Here is an 11,273-nt window from a genome sequence, read left to right on the forward strand (position 1 = left end):
AACATAAAAAGGATTTTCCCAAAGCAGAACAACATCAAAGTTGGGCTAAAATAAATGACATCATGTAAAGGACACGCCACTGCACTCATTTTACCAAGTATGACATCACTCGTGCAAGTCATAAACAATTGTTCTTGAAGCACTACATGGTGTCATTGGCCCATAAAGTCAACAGAGGCGGATATATCGCATGACCTTGTGCTACATGCTGTGTTTGTCTAACTTCCAACTCGAGTGAATCAGTAACTGCCCTGGAAGGGACAGAACAAAAGATGGGTCCTGTTGACTGGTTTCCTTTGCCGAGGTAAAGGAAATATGGCCTCCCCATACTTCCCATCCTGCGACGTGAGTCCAAGACATGTGACAACACCAAGCACATGTGACATCGGTATCTCCCCCCTGGCTCTGACCAGATACATCCTCAGTGGAAACTGTGTGTATGAGGGTGTCCGTTCATCAGGACAGGGAACTGATAAGGTGGAAACTGTACGTTTGTCATGAGGATCTGTTTATTGACTTAAAGGAAAAACTGATTGAATTTGCATTGGATGAAGTATACAGTGCTGTCACTGTCAAGGGTTGACAACTATTTAATGAGGTTTTATGGACTCTTGCTAAAATGTGTGAGACTGTAACACTGTGAATGAATTCAGCTGAAATTCTGTCAAAATGACCTTGTGTGCAGACTGACATCGACACACACTCTCCCAGATTAACTGAGTATGACTGAGTACAAATTGAATTGAAGCCCATCACGACATCAGAATAAAGAAAACATGACGTACTTGATTTATAAAGCTGTGTGGTTTTATATCTTGTTTATCTCTGTCTTTTTTTCACAGCACTCTATTGTCAGTATTGTGCATCGTTCTTTAATGAAGGAGGGGTTGTGTTGACATCTGAACAGGATCTAACACAACACTGTTTTCGTAAGTTACCCAAACTGCAATTACGAGTGCTATATTGAGTTTTCATGAAAAGACCATTATTAATTTATTCACAATTGAAAAATTTTGAATCATTTTTTTCCATAAAATATCACTAGTTACTCATTTGTTCAGTGCTACATAGATCTTAAAAATCTTAAAAAAAAAAAAAATTGTCAAATCAATAAAGAACTACTTTTATTCTGAGGCGATAGCTACGAGTGCCTCACCACAGCGACTTCAGTGTAATCCCTCTAGAGACTTGGGGCAAACCCATACTTTCACACAGTCTTCAGGCAGATATTTGACTTCTCTGGTGCAGTTTGGGATGAATGGGTCAAGCTGCAAGCATTTAAATCATTCCTAGAAAGCCGGCACCTATCCTGAGATTAAAGTCTGTATTTTAGCTCCGACGGTGAGAACTATTACAATCACGGAGGAGGACAGGGGGCGTGAATATACGTGTGCACTTCAATAACTGTGATATCGCCATATTTTTCAAAATTGCAGACTTAGTAACTGCATTCATGCATCTGTGAACATGTATGCAAGGTCATTTCAGCATCAAATGTACCAGGAGGAAATAATAAATAAACTTTAGATTGTGGCCATATGGATCTAGTCCCTTATTCCTGTACTGAACCTTTAAATACACCCAATAACTAACTAGGAGCAGTAAAGTAACACACAACTGACTGACAAGTGATGACTGGAAAGCACAAGTGCAAGCACACAGCAGTCAAAGCAATCACAACTAATCGGGTTATTACCCATGTAAACATCAGCACTGTCTTGTAAAGTAAAGCACACAGAATCAATTAAAACTATGACTAAGACAACATAGAACTACCAAAACACGACAACGTGACACAGAAACACTCTGCAATGCCGACACGGTGCATTAGTTCAAGAACCATTGTTTAGTTCACAGGCTGACCCAGTTAGAGACGAGACAACGGTGCAGCACAGCACAGTTACATACCCACAGCGACACCAGGATCCAGCAGCCAGCTAATCTCAGTGCTGCCAAGTGTGATTTGCCTCTGGGCGTGTGATGTGACAATACCATGGTGTGTATGGGTGTATTCGTGTGCGATGCATGTGTGTGTGTGTGTCCACAAACAGGAACCAAGGCATGGGTGTGCCTGCTAAAACAGTGGCAGATGATGTGGTAAATGTTGTTGTTTGGTCAGAGAGGTAATAAAGCATGTTTCCTGGATATAGGAGGCCAACAACAGTTCACATATGTCATATCAGACCATTTACTGGTCCATAAAATGTCAGGAAATGTTGATCAGTGTGTCCCAAACCTTTAAATTATAATCTTCTTAAATGTCTTGTTTTAAGTACAAAGAAAAATTATTCTTTATCATAATAATAAGAATTATTATCATTATTATTACGCTTATTACAATGATCAATTATCAAAATAGTTGAGGGTTAATAGTAATTCATGAATAATCAATTGTTGCAGCCTTAACTGTGTAGTTTCTCTAAATTACTTTCTCCAATCTTTACAACCATTTTTATTACGTATTAATCACTGAATTAATTGTTCATGAAAATACGCCACGTGCTTGTAAACAGTTTTGTGATTGGTCAGAATTTTGTGGGAAATTTGCCGTTCTCTGGAATGGTGACATACCAGGGTTCAGTATATGAACACGTCCAATTTCGAATGGCGTGGGATTGCTGTGTTCACACAAGCCCATTAAAACCGATCAACAAGCGAGGTATGAAAGCACCCCAAGTCATAGAACAGGTCAATAAACTCCTGCATTGCCAGCATTATAAATCGACACACAGTCCAATGGCTGCTGCGTGACCTAATGATATCTGCCAACCAATCAGTCCGCCAACAGCTGCAGAACTAGGGCTGAAACAATTATTTTGACAATCGATGAATCGGTCTGTGAGTGTTTTTAAGGAATTAAAGCAAGTTTTCTGATTTTTTAATTTCTTAAATGGGAATATTTTTTGGACAAGACAACAACACGAGACATTTGAGAACATCATCCTTTCCAGGTTTGAGAAACACTGATCAACATTTTCTGACATTTTATGGACCAAACGATTGCTCGATTAATGGAGAAATAATGCTCTGTGTAGTACACATATATATTACATCAAGAACAAGATTAAGCAAGCAAACAAAGAAGGAAGCAAATCCACTGGTGTATGACACAATACACACGAGAGAGCCATTCAAATAGCAACTAAACAAGTAATGTAAACTGATATGGTGCTGATAAACGACGCAGCTCGTGGTTAACCTACTTAGAAAGCAATAGCGCAACAAGTTTGACTACATTTTATTTTTATCAGGCAGAACGCTTGTCACAAACCCCATACGGCATCAACATGCTGTGTGGACTAGACTGGGAGGAATTGATCCCACAAGTGTGTGTGTGTGTGTGTGTGTGTGTGTGTGTGTGTGTGTGTGTGTGTGTGTCCCTTTAAACAATGAATAATACAGCACAACAATTACAATGAAGTTCAGTGGAGAAGAAGGTCGCACTACTGCGCTCAGTGAAGTCACTCAGTGTGAAGAAAGAAGACAATCAGAGCTGAATGTCACTGCAGGACGGATTCGGGACTCAACTGTGAATTTTTATGCGTCTACATACGTTTGGAAGAGTTATGTTTTTAAGTAGGACTTTTATAGCAGGGTAATAAAACAGCAGAGCAACAGGGCAGGAGACAGAAGAGAAGAGAAGAGAAGAGAAGAGAAGAGAAGAGAAGAGAAGAGAAGCATGCATACATACATACATACACACACATACAGTTGTGTTACCATGATTTCTTTCCTTACCATGAAAGTAACCATAAGGAGTTAGAGTATGCTTAAACTCATAGGGATGTCCCGATCCGATATTGTTATCAGATATCGGTCCGATATAAGTCAAAAAACTATAAGACATGATTATGATTCGTGCTGATATCGCATCGGATCGATATCGGTATCAGCCAATACTCAAGGCTGCAATATCGGTATCATATCGGGACATCCCTAAAACTCAACATAACTTGTATAATGTATAAAGCATGTCTTCACCCTGTAATGATGGAATAAGTTGCGGGGACATGCTTTTTATTCCCAGAAGGAAAACAAGTCTCCATATTGTGCCAGACCCAAGTTGCAGCAACATAATACTTAGACTCCACACACACAAACAAACACACAGAGATGGAGACAAAGAGAGCGAGGGAGGGAGGGAGGGAGCGAGAGGTTCACATGGTGACGGTCCATCCTTTCCAGATACTCAAACTGCAAACAACACAGGAATCCATGTGTGGCAATAAAAAATGAAACACACATGAATAAGTGGAATGACTAATGTCTATTAATTGAGTAGAACTAGAAGATTTTAGACACAATGTCCATTATAATCCACACAGACATAAACAATCATAGTCCCCCCCCCCCATTACACAGACCGTGGCTGCACACTGCACACTATCTGGCACACAGTCCAGCCATAATAGCATACCACATCAGGGTCATTCTCTGTTCACAGTGGCATCAGTCATTAACATTAAGATCTACAAATTAAATCAAAAACTGAATGAAGAATTAAGGCTTCAACACCAAATCCTTTGTATTTTCGTTTGACAGAGTTGTTGACTTTGAGCTGACATTGGCACAAGTGCCTAATCCCAATGACTGAATCATAATAACGTACTTTCAGATAAGACAGAACAATTCTGTCTCATCGTTAATCGTCTGGTGGAGTCAACATTCCAATGTCAGCTCTGAACTTTCACCATCTCAAATGTTTAACCCCCAGAAAGACACTTTAATAAGGTGACAGCCACAGGGATCAAAAGAGCCGCTGTCCGCCTCAAAAGCTCATTTGGCCCAAAACTTGGCACCTCTCCCTCTCCCATGGTTAGAGGCTGACCCGTTGCCATGGTCACTGCACTCTAACATCCATGCCAAATGCCTCTCCGCTGCATGGGGAAGACCCATGCTGGCCGGGGCTGACTGTCTGCCAGAGACTGTGCCCCCCTCACACAAACAGAGGAAGGCCTGTTTAACCACAAACATATTAAGAGCTCAGACACGTATGTACATAGCATACAAACAATGGCGTATGGATGCACATATGGACATACACAATTCCCAAACCTGGACTGGCTACTCCATGTGGGGTCAGATACTCTAAGTAACACATCCACCCACAAGTGTATAATAAGGTTATTCTAACTCCAACCCACTGGGACCTCTGGCACTGGCAACCAAACAACTGTGGAATCTAAACACTTAGCCCACACATGTATCACATCAAACGGCAGTCTGTCTGTGTGTGCACAATAGCATGAAATGAGAGACTGTTCCGTTTTGTCAGAGTCCTTCACTTAAGGGAATCAGAGCATAAAAACCAACACTGAAGTTATAGATCCGTAGACGTGCTGGAGAACTACACCAGAGGGATCACGACTAAACAAACAAGCATTCACACGAGGTAAATGACCAGTAGCCACCATGTAAAAATAATCAGAAATGTTGCAACAGTGTTGTTGCCGGGTGCAATTTATTTTTAATCCCCTCTGATGTAGAATAAACAATAAACTTCTCAAATAATAAGCCCATGGCCGAGTGGAGAGGGAACTTGGCTTGTAACCGGAGGGCTGCCAGTTCGAGTCCCCACCAGCCACTGCTCCTAATTCTGGGATGGAGGATGGGTTCAATGCAGAGAAGGAATTTGGGACTGATAAAGGACTCATTTATTTATGTACTCAAAGGGTGGAAATGGAGACATTGCTCTATTATAATCCCAGCTAACAACCTAAACTGTCTGCAAGGACATACATTCATTGTTGACAATGGTCCTCAAACTCAGGGGAGTGACTGAAATAATGAGACTGTAAATAAAAGCAGCTGAAATGAGTTCTGCCACAAGACGTTTTCCTGAGAACATGCTAAGCATATAGAAGAGACACCAGGGAAGACAAAGAACTTGCTGGAGGGATTCCATATGTGCTGGGTTAAAAAAATAAATAAATAAAACCTGGATCTCAATCTGGTCCTCAGATCGATCTTTTAATAAATGCCATTTCCTGTATCCTCTTTACAAGTCTTGCAATACTATCGTGGTCAAACAAGACTTGACTGTGATAGCCTTGCATGACCATGAGCTTAGCTAACAGCTGAGTCCGCAGCTTTTGTTTGTTATTTTGCCATCTATGGTGTAGAACCAGAAATACTTCCAAACGATGCTTTTCAGATGCTTTGGGGTCATGACTGTTCACTCAAGAGGACAGGAGGTTTTTTTGTGTCCTCCATTGTCACCACAAAACAACATATCATAGGGGAATGAATGCAGGCCAAACTGTGCTCATCCTCCACATGAGGGTCATGGTGTGGTGGGCACTGGTGCCAATCCCAGCTGACACAGGGTGAAAGGCGGGCTACACTCTGGACAGGTCGCCAGTCCATCACAGGGTCACATAGAGACAAACAACCATTCACTCTCACACTCACACCTACGGTCAATTGTGTCCAATTTGCCTTTTCCCTTAATCTGCATGTTTTTGGACTGTGGGAGGAAACCGGAGAACCCGGGGGAAAACTCAGGTACACGTGGGGAGAACATGCAAACTCCATGCAGAAAGGCCAACTGCGCTCATTGCAAGGTCAATTTGTAATGTAAATACATTTTTTTAACAATGTGCCAGGTTAGAGAGATCCAAATGTCGTACAATTTGGAGCATTAATTCTTTGAAAATCTCTTTACTAACCAAGCAGAAGTTGTATTGAAACTGAAATGACTCTAAATGAATGAAACCTTGTGAATCAGAATCAAAAGGTGCCACCGCGACCTGACCTTGGTAAAGAACAAGATAATGGGTGGGTGGATGGACGGACAGTTAAATCAACAGTTAGTGTCATAAAGCATTATTAGCAAGATTTAATTTCCCTTCGTTTAGCTTCTCTAACCAAATTACATGTGAACAAGTTCATTTTCTCTAGACATACTGTATTTAAATTTCAAGTTATCATTAAAGGGGAAAGTACAAGGAAGTGTTCATGAGGGGGAAGATGTTTATTAGGTTTGTTATAATGAGCTTTCAATTTGAATCTATATCCAGCAGCAAGCTTGGTTAGATTACATTAGTGCAAAAGACATCCGAGTGCAGTCTTCTTTTCATTCACAACGTTCAACAGGATAGCAAACATGAATACGCTTGACTGTACTGTATGATTGTGTAATAATGCATATATAAAATATCCTGTTGTGTTTTTCATCTGGTTTCACCGGGTGTAACAGACACGTATGCACATGTTTACTCCTCAGGCGTAGACTATAATCCTGTCCAATTTAGTAGGTCCTCAGTCCTGTCTGACCAAACCCAGAGCAGAGCTCCACACTGAGACAAACCAAATGAATGACAGACAAAGTCAAAATCCAGGAAGAGACAAGTAAATCCAGCATAATAAAAGCCTGGTTGTGAGCAAACACATATCCTCCTCTAACAAAGGGAAAATATTGGAAACCAAGACTCAATCAATTTGCAGTGTGCAGGAGAGAGTGGAGCCACATGTTTTTGATAAGTCCTCTAGCAGAGCATGGTGAGGTAATGATGAAGTCATCGCTGTCCTCTGGACAGGTTCAAATTCACTGAGCCATGTGCATTTTAAATAGCTTCAGGCACACCAACACACATATGCATTTCCTTTTCTCTGTGCACTGCATGGTGAAAAAAAAGTTACTGTGAAAATGTCACGCTTAACTTTCTGTATCAGAGACAGAAATGAAGTGAAGGAGCTGGAAGTCGTGAGCAAGCTCCACTTCACACGTACCATGAAAACACTAAAGCGATAAAATCCCCCTCCTTGCACTTACGTTCCCACAAAAACATTCCTAGACAATCAAGACTTAATGCTTCATTAACAGTCCATGCAGACAGCACCCACTGCACTGGTCAAAGCTGCTCTGTTATGAATGTCAGTCCTTTTCCCCCCCACCATAAATGACATTGAACTTCCTGTGTCTCCACATGAATCTTAATGTTTACTGGGCTCAATTGTGGCTCTGGTTATAATAAAACCGTTCACTGCAGGGGAGGAAATGAACAGGAGAGAGGGAGAGAGGGAGAGAGGGAGGGAGAGAGAGAGAGAGAGAGAGAGAGAGAGAGAGAGACTTCTGCAGATGTGTTGAAACAAGAGATTCCCCTCTGCTCTGCCCTATTTAAATGTTATTCTGTGAGCAATATAAAGGTTAAAGCAGTATAAGCTTATTACAAATGCAATATGGCAGCAGAGGAGCATGCTCAATTCAGATTGGCTGGCTGCATGCTGATGTGACGCGACAGTCACAACAACTTTCTTTAGTGAGTTGATGACAGGAGGCTTCGTTGCGCCTCCTCATCTCAGGACCATGCAAATGCAAAACCTACACGGCCTGCACTGTTTTTCGTCAAGTATCCAAAAAAGTTAGTGCCACCGAAAAGTACCGAAAGTTACCGATGCCGTGCAGTGCTCGTGAATCCGTGTGAGACCAATGCTCGTATGCATTGCACGTTCCTGTGCTGTGGAGGTGTGGCTTCGCACTAGAGTCTGAAGAAAGCGGCTGCTTGGACTTTTGAATTAAATAAGTAGCTTGCTCAAACAGTTTTTCCAGGATCCTCCCACCCTACCTTTAAGCATAACAAAAAAAACAAGAAACAAAATTGAGCAAAGAAAAGTAAATATGGCATGTGTTTAATCATTTCTGGAAAGTCCCTGAGAATTAGGGCCCACTTTATCCAAGTGATTCAGAGAATGGGTGGAATACTGTTTTGGATTTCAGGCCCATATGGTGAACATCCGCAGCTTTCAGAGCGCCCTGCAGAACTAAATAAGGACGGAGAAAGGAAACAAATGAAAAGTAAAAGTAAATGCCTTTTGGAGACAATTAACATATTTTCCTTTCTTTTTACTTAAGACTTTGGTGTAGAAATGGATTTTCTGACAGAATCATTACAGGTCAACATGCAATTTGAGGGGGGAGAGAGGGGGGAAGAGAAGGGACAGAGGGGGAGGGGGGCTGGTGGGAGGAATCCAGAATTTTAATCTGTAGACCTTGAAGAGAAGAAGAAAAAGGGGAATATCAGTGGAAAGCCGAGAGGACGCAGGAAGAGAAACACAGCTGTTGGTCATTTAACGGTTAATGTTTTCGTCAGGATGGAGCAATTTACTCTTATTGAAAACCTGCACTCAGTGGGATACACTGAATAAACCAGTTTACAAGACATTTTACCAGTTACTTTTACCACTGTAGCAAAAATTACAGGAATACAATATATTCATGTCATTCACTGCTTGCTGCAATCCACACACCCAACTGGGTACAATAACAATACAATAAGAAGTCTTTAAGTGATATGTTGCAAATGATGTAGTTGCTTAGATCAGACTGGGTTGGAACCCACAGCTGGGTCATGAAAGGATTTGTTTTCCAGTCTTTTTCTGAAAGCTCATTAGGAATAAAATATATTTTTCACATGACATGTCATTAAGGAAACATGTAACGAGTCAGTATGTTTAAATGCACAGTTTAATCAAGCTAAGGCCATAGTCTGACTAGGACTCGGACAATCGGACAACTTGCCTAGTCCAAAGAAAGCCGCCACAACCATATGATTTTCAACAGTAACAGTGCTGCAGTTTAAACATGGTCTCCTTCTACTACCGGGTCAAAGACCAGGGAGGAAACGTTGGTGCATGTGCAGAACACCAAGTCTGACTCCAGTCCGACAAAACATATACATGCAGGAGTAATCAGACTATGAATCACATTATCCGGGTATGTTAGTCTGATTAAGACTAGCTCAAATTTAGGCGCAATAACACGTTTACATGACATGTCTCAGTCTGACTAAAAGGACTGAAATCCTGACTTCACATAACACTGGTATCCTGTCCACCCAGTGTCTCATCTCTCCTGTCATGATGTAGTGATTCCCCCATGTGACTGTTGCTGCTTGGAGCAGACACACTACTTTTGATCTCCACAAAAATAAATCAACTTGTTTCAAAGTAGTTTAATAACAAAACAGGTGGGAAACTTGCTTCTGTCCTTCAGAAACATTCTGACCACCCACGAGAGACTCGAGCCTAGGAAGGGGATAATACTGTCCAATATTTAATAAAAAGCTTACCGACAGTGTTTTACACATTTTGGATCCATACTCTTTAGGATGTATTTGTTATAAATAAAATGCATAAATGTTGTGAAGGAAATGTCTGGTTTACCTGTTCAAAATAAAACTTACCCTCACATTTCTGGTTATAGTGTTATATCCTAATGATTACCTCGTGGTTTTCACCGAAACACCAATGATAACAACTTGATGGTGAGCAGCGCTGACGACAGCGCAGAGTTATAAATCAAATCTTAAACATATTTGAGACAAGCATGCAGATACCTGGTGTGGAAGAGGAGGAGGAAGAGGAGGAGGTCTGTGGTTGACAGCTGACATTCGACCCGTGTCCGCGGACCTTCTTCTGAACGTTTAAATTCAATGACTCCGCTCAAGTGCGACGTGCCCGGGCACTTTCGCTGAAGTTAAATCAGTGGGATGGTGCTCACGCGCTGCCTACGGCGCGGTTCAACAGCGACACATGCTGTGGAGATCTACGACAGCCGGCTAAACCGGAAGCGCTGGCTCACAATGCGGCAGGAAGCGAAGTCCCGGCCACTGCTAACGGTGGCTCATTTTGTCGCAAATCCATTGCTGCAAACTGAGCACCCCCCCCCCCCCCCCCCCCCCGCTCTGTGAAGTTCATGTTCATTATTTACGTTTGTCCTAGTTCTTCTGACAGGGGCACTTTATAAATCATCCCCCCGAGCTCTGGTTCACCACACGTACTTCCGACTGTGTTTATGTAAACAAATACAGGGGGTGAAAGGTTTTTTTTTTTTTTTTGGAGCCTTTTTTTACTCCTTATATTCTCTGGACAAAAGCTGCTGTAACTATTATAAAGCTCATTAAAGTGTTCTATGGGAAGATTGAGGTAGTTTTGGCTCAGGCTTCAGACTCAGTCGGACTACTTTACATGGGCATGTGTTAAAATGTCAAATGTGACTTGCACGATATGACACAGGTATATGCTGCTCTGCCTCCATCTGGTGGCCATCAGCGTGCTTTTTATTCACGGCAACTGTTCCTCAGTGATCTTAATTCATAAAATAGACTCATGTAAATGTCTGCTTATGTTTTAAATATGCACATTGTGATGGTGTGTGTCTGTGTGTGTGTGAGAGAGATTACACTAAAATTAAATAACTGGTACAGGTCTAATAATTGAAAGTCCTATACTGTCACCAAATCTGTAACACTTGGATTTTATTCTTCTATGAC

At 41.5% G+C, this 11,273-nt stretch overlaps 1 protein-coding gene across 2 annotated transcripts in view; it reads right to left on the reverse strand.

The window, feature by feature from the left end:
• Positions 1-10,463, reverse strand: part of add3a (adducin 3 (gamma) a) — an 86,475-nt gene extending 76,012 nt beyond the window's left edge. The window contains exon 1 of one of the 2 annotated variants that reach the window (XM_058641113.1): positions 10,338-10,463. The gene's annotated coding sequence lies outside the window, so the exon portion shown is untranslated. The remainder of the gene's footprint in view (positions 1-10,337) is intronic. The other variant, XM_058641114.1, reaches the window with a different exon arrangement.
• Between the last annotated feature and the right edge of the window lie 810 nt (positions 10,464-11,273).

This window comes from Solea solea, chromosome 10, assembly GCF_958295425.1.
Source record: "Solea solea chromosome 10, fSolSol10.1, whole genome shotgun sequence".
NCBI lineage: Eukaryota > Metazoa > Chordata > Actinopteri > Pleuronectiformes > Soleidae > Solea > Solea solea.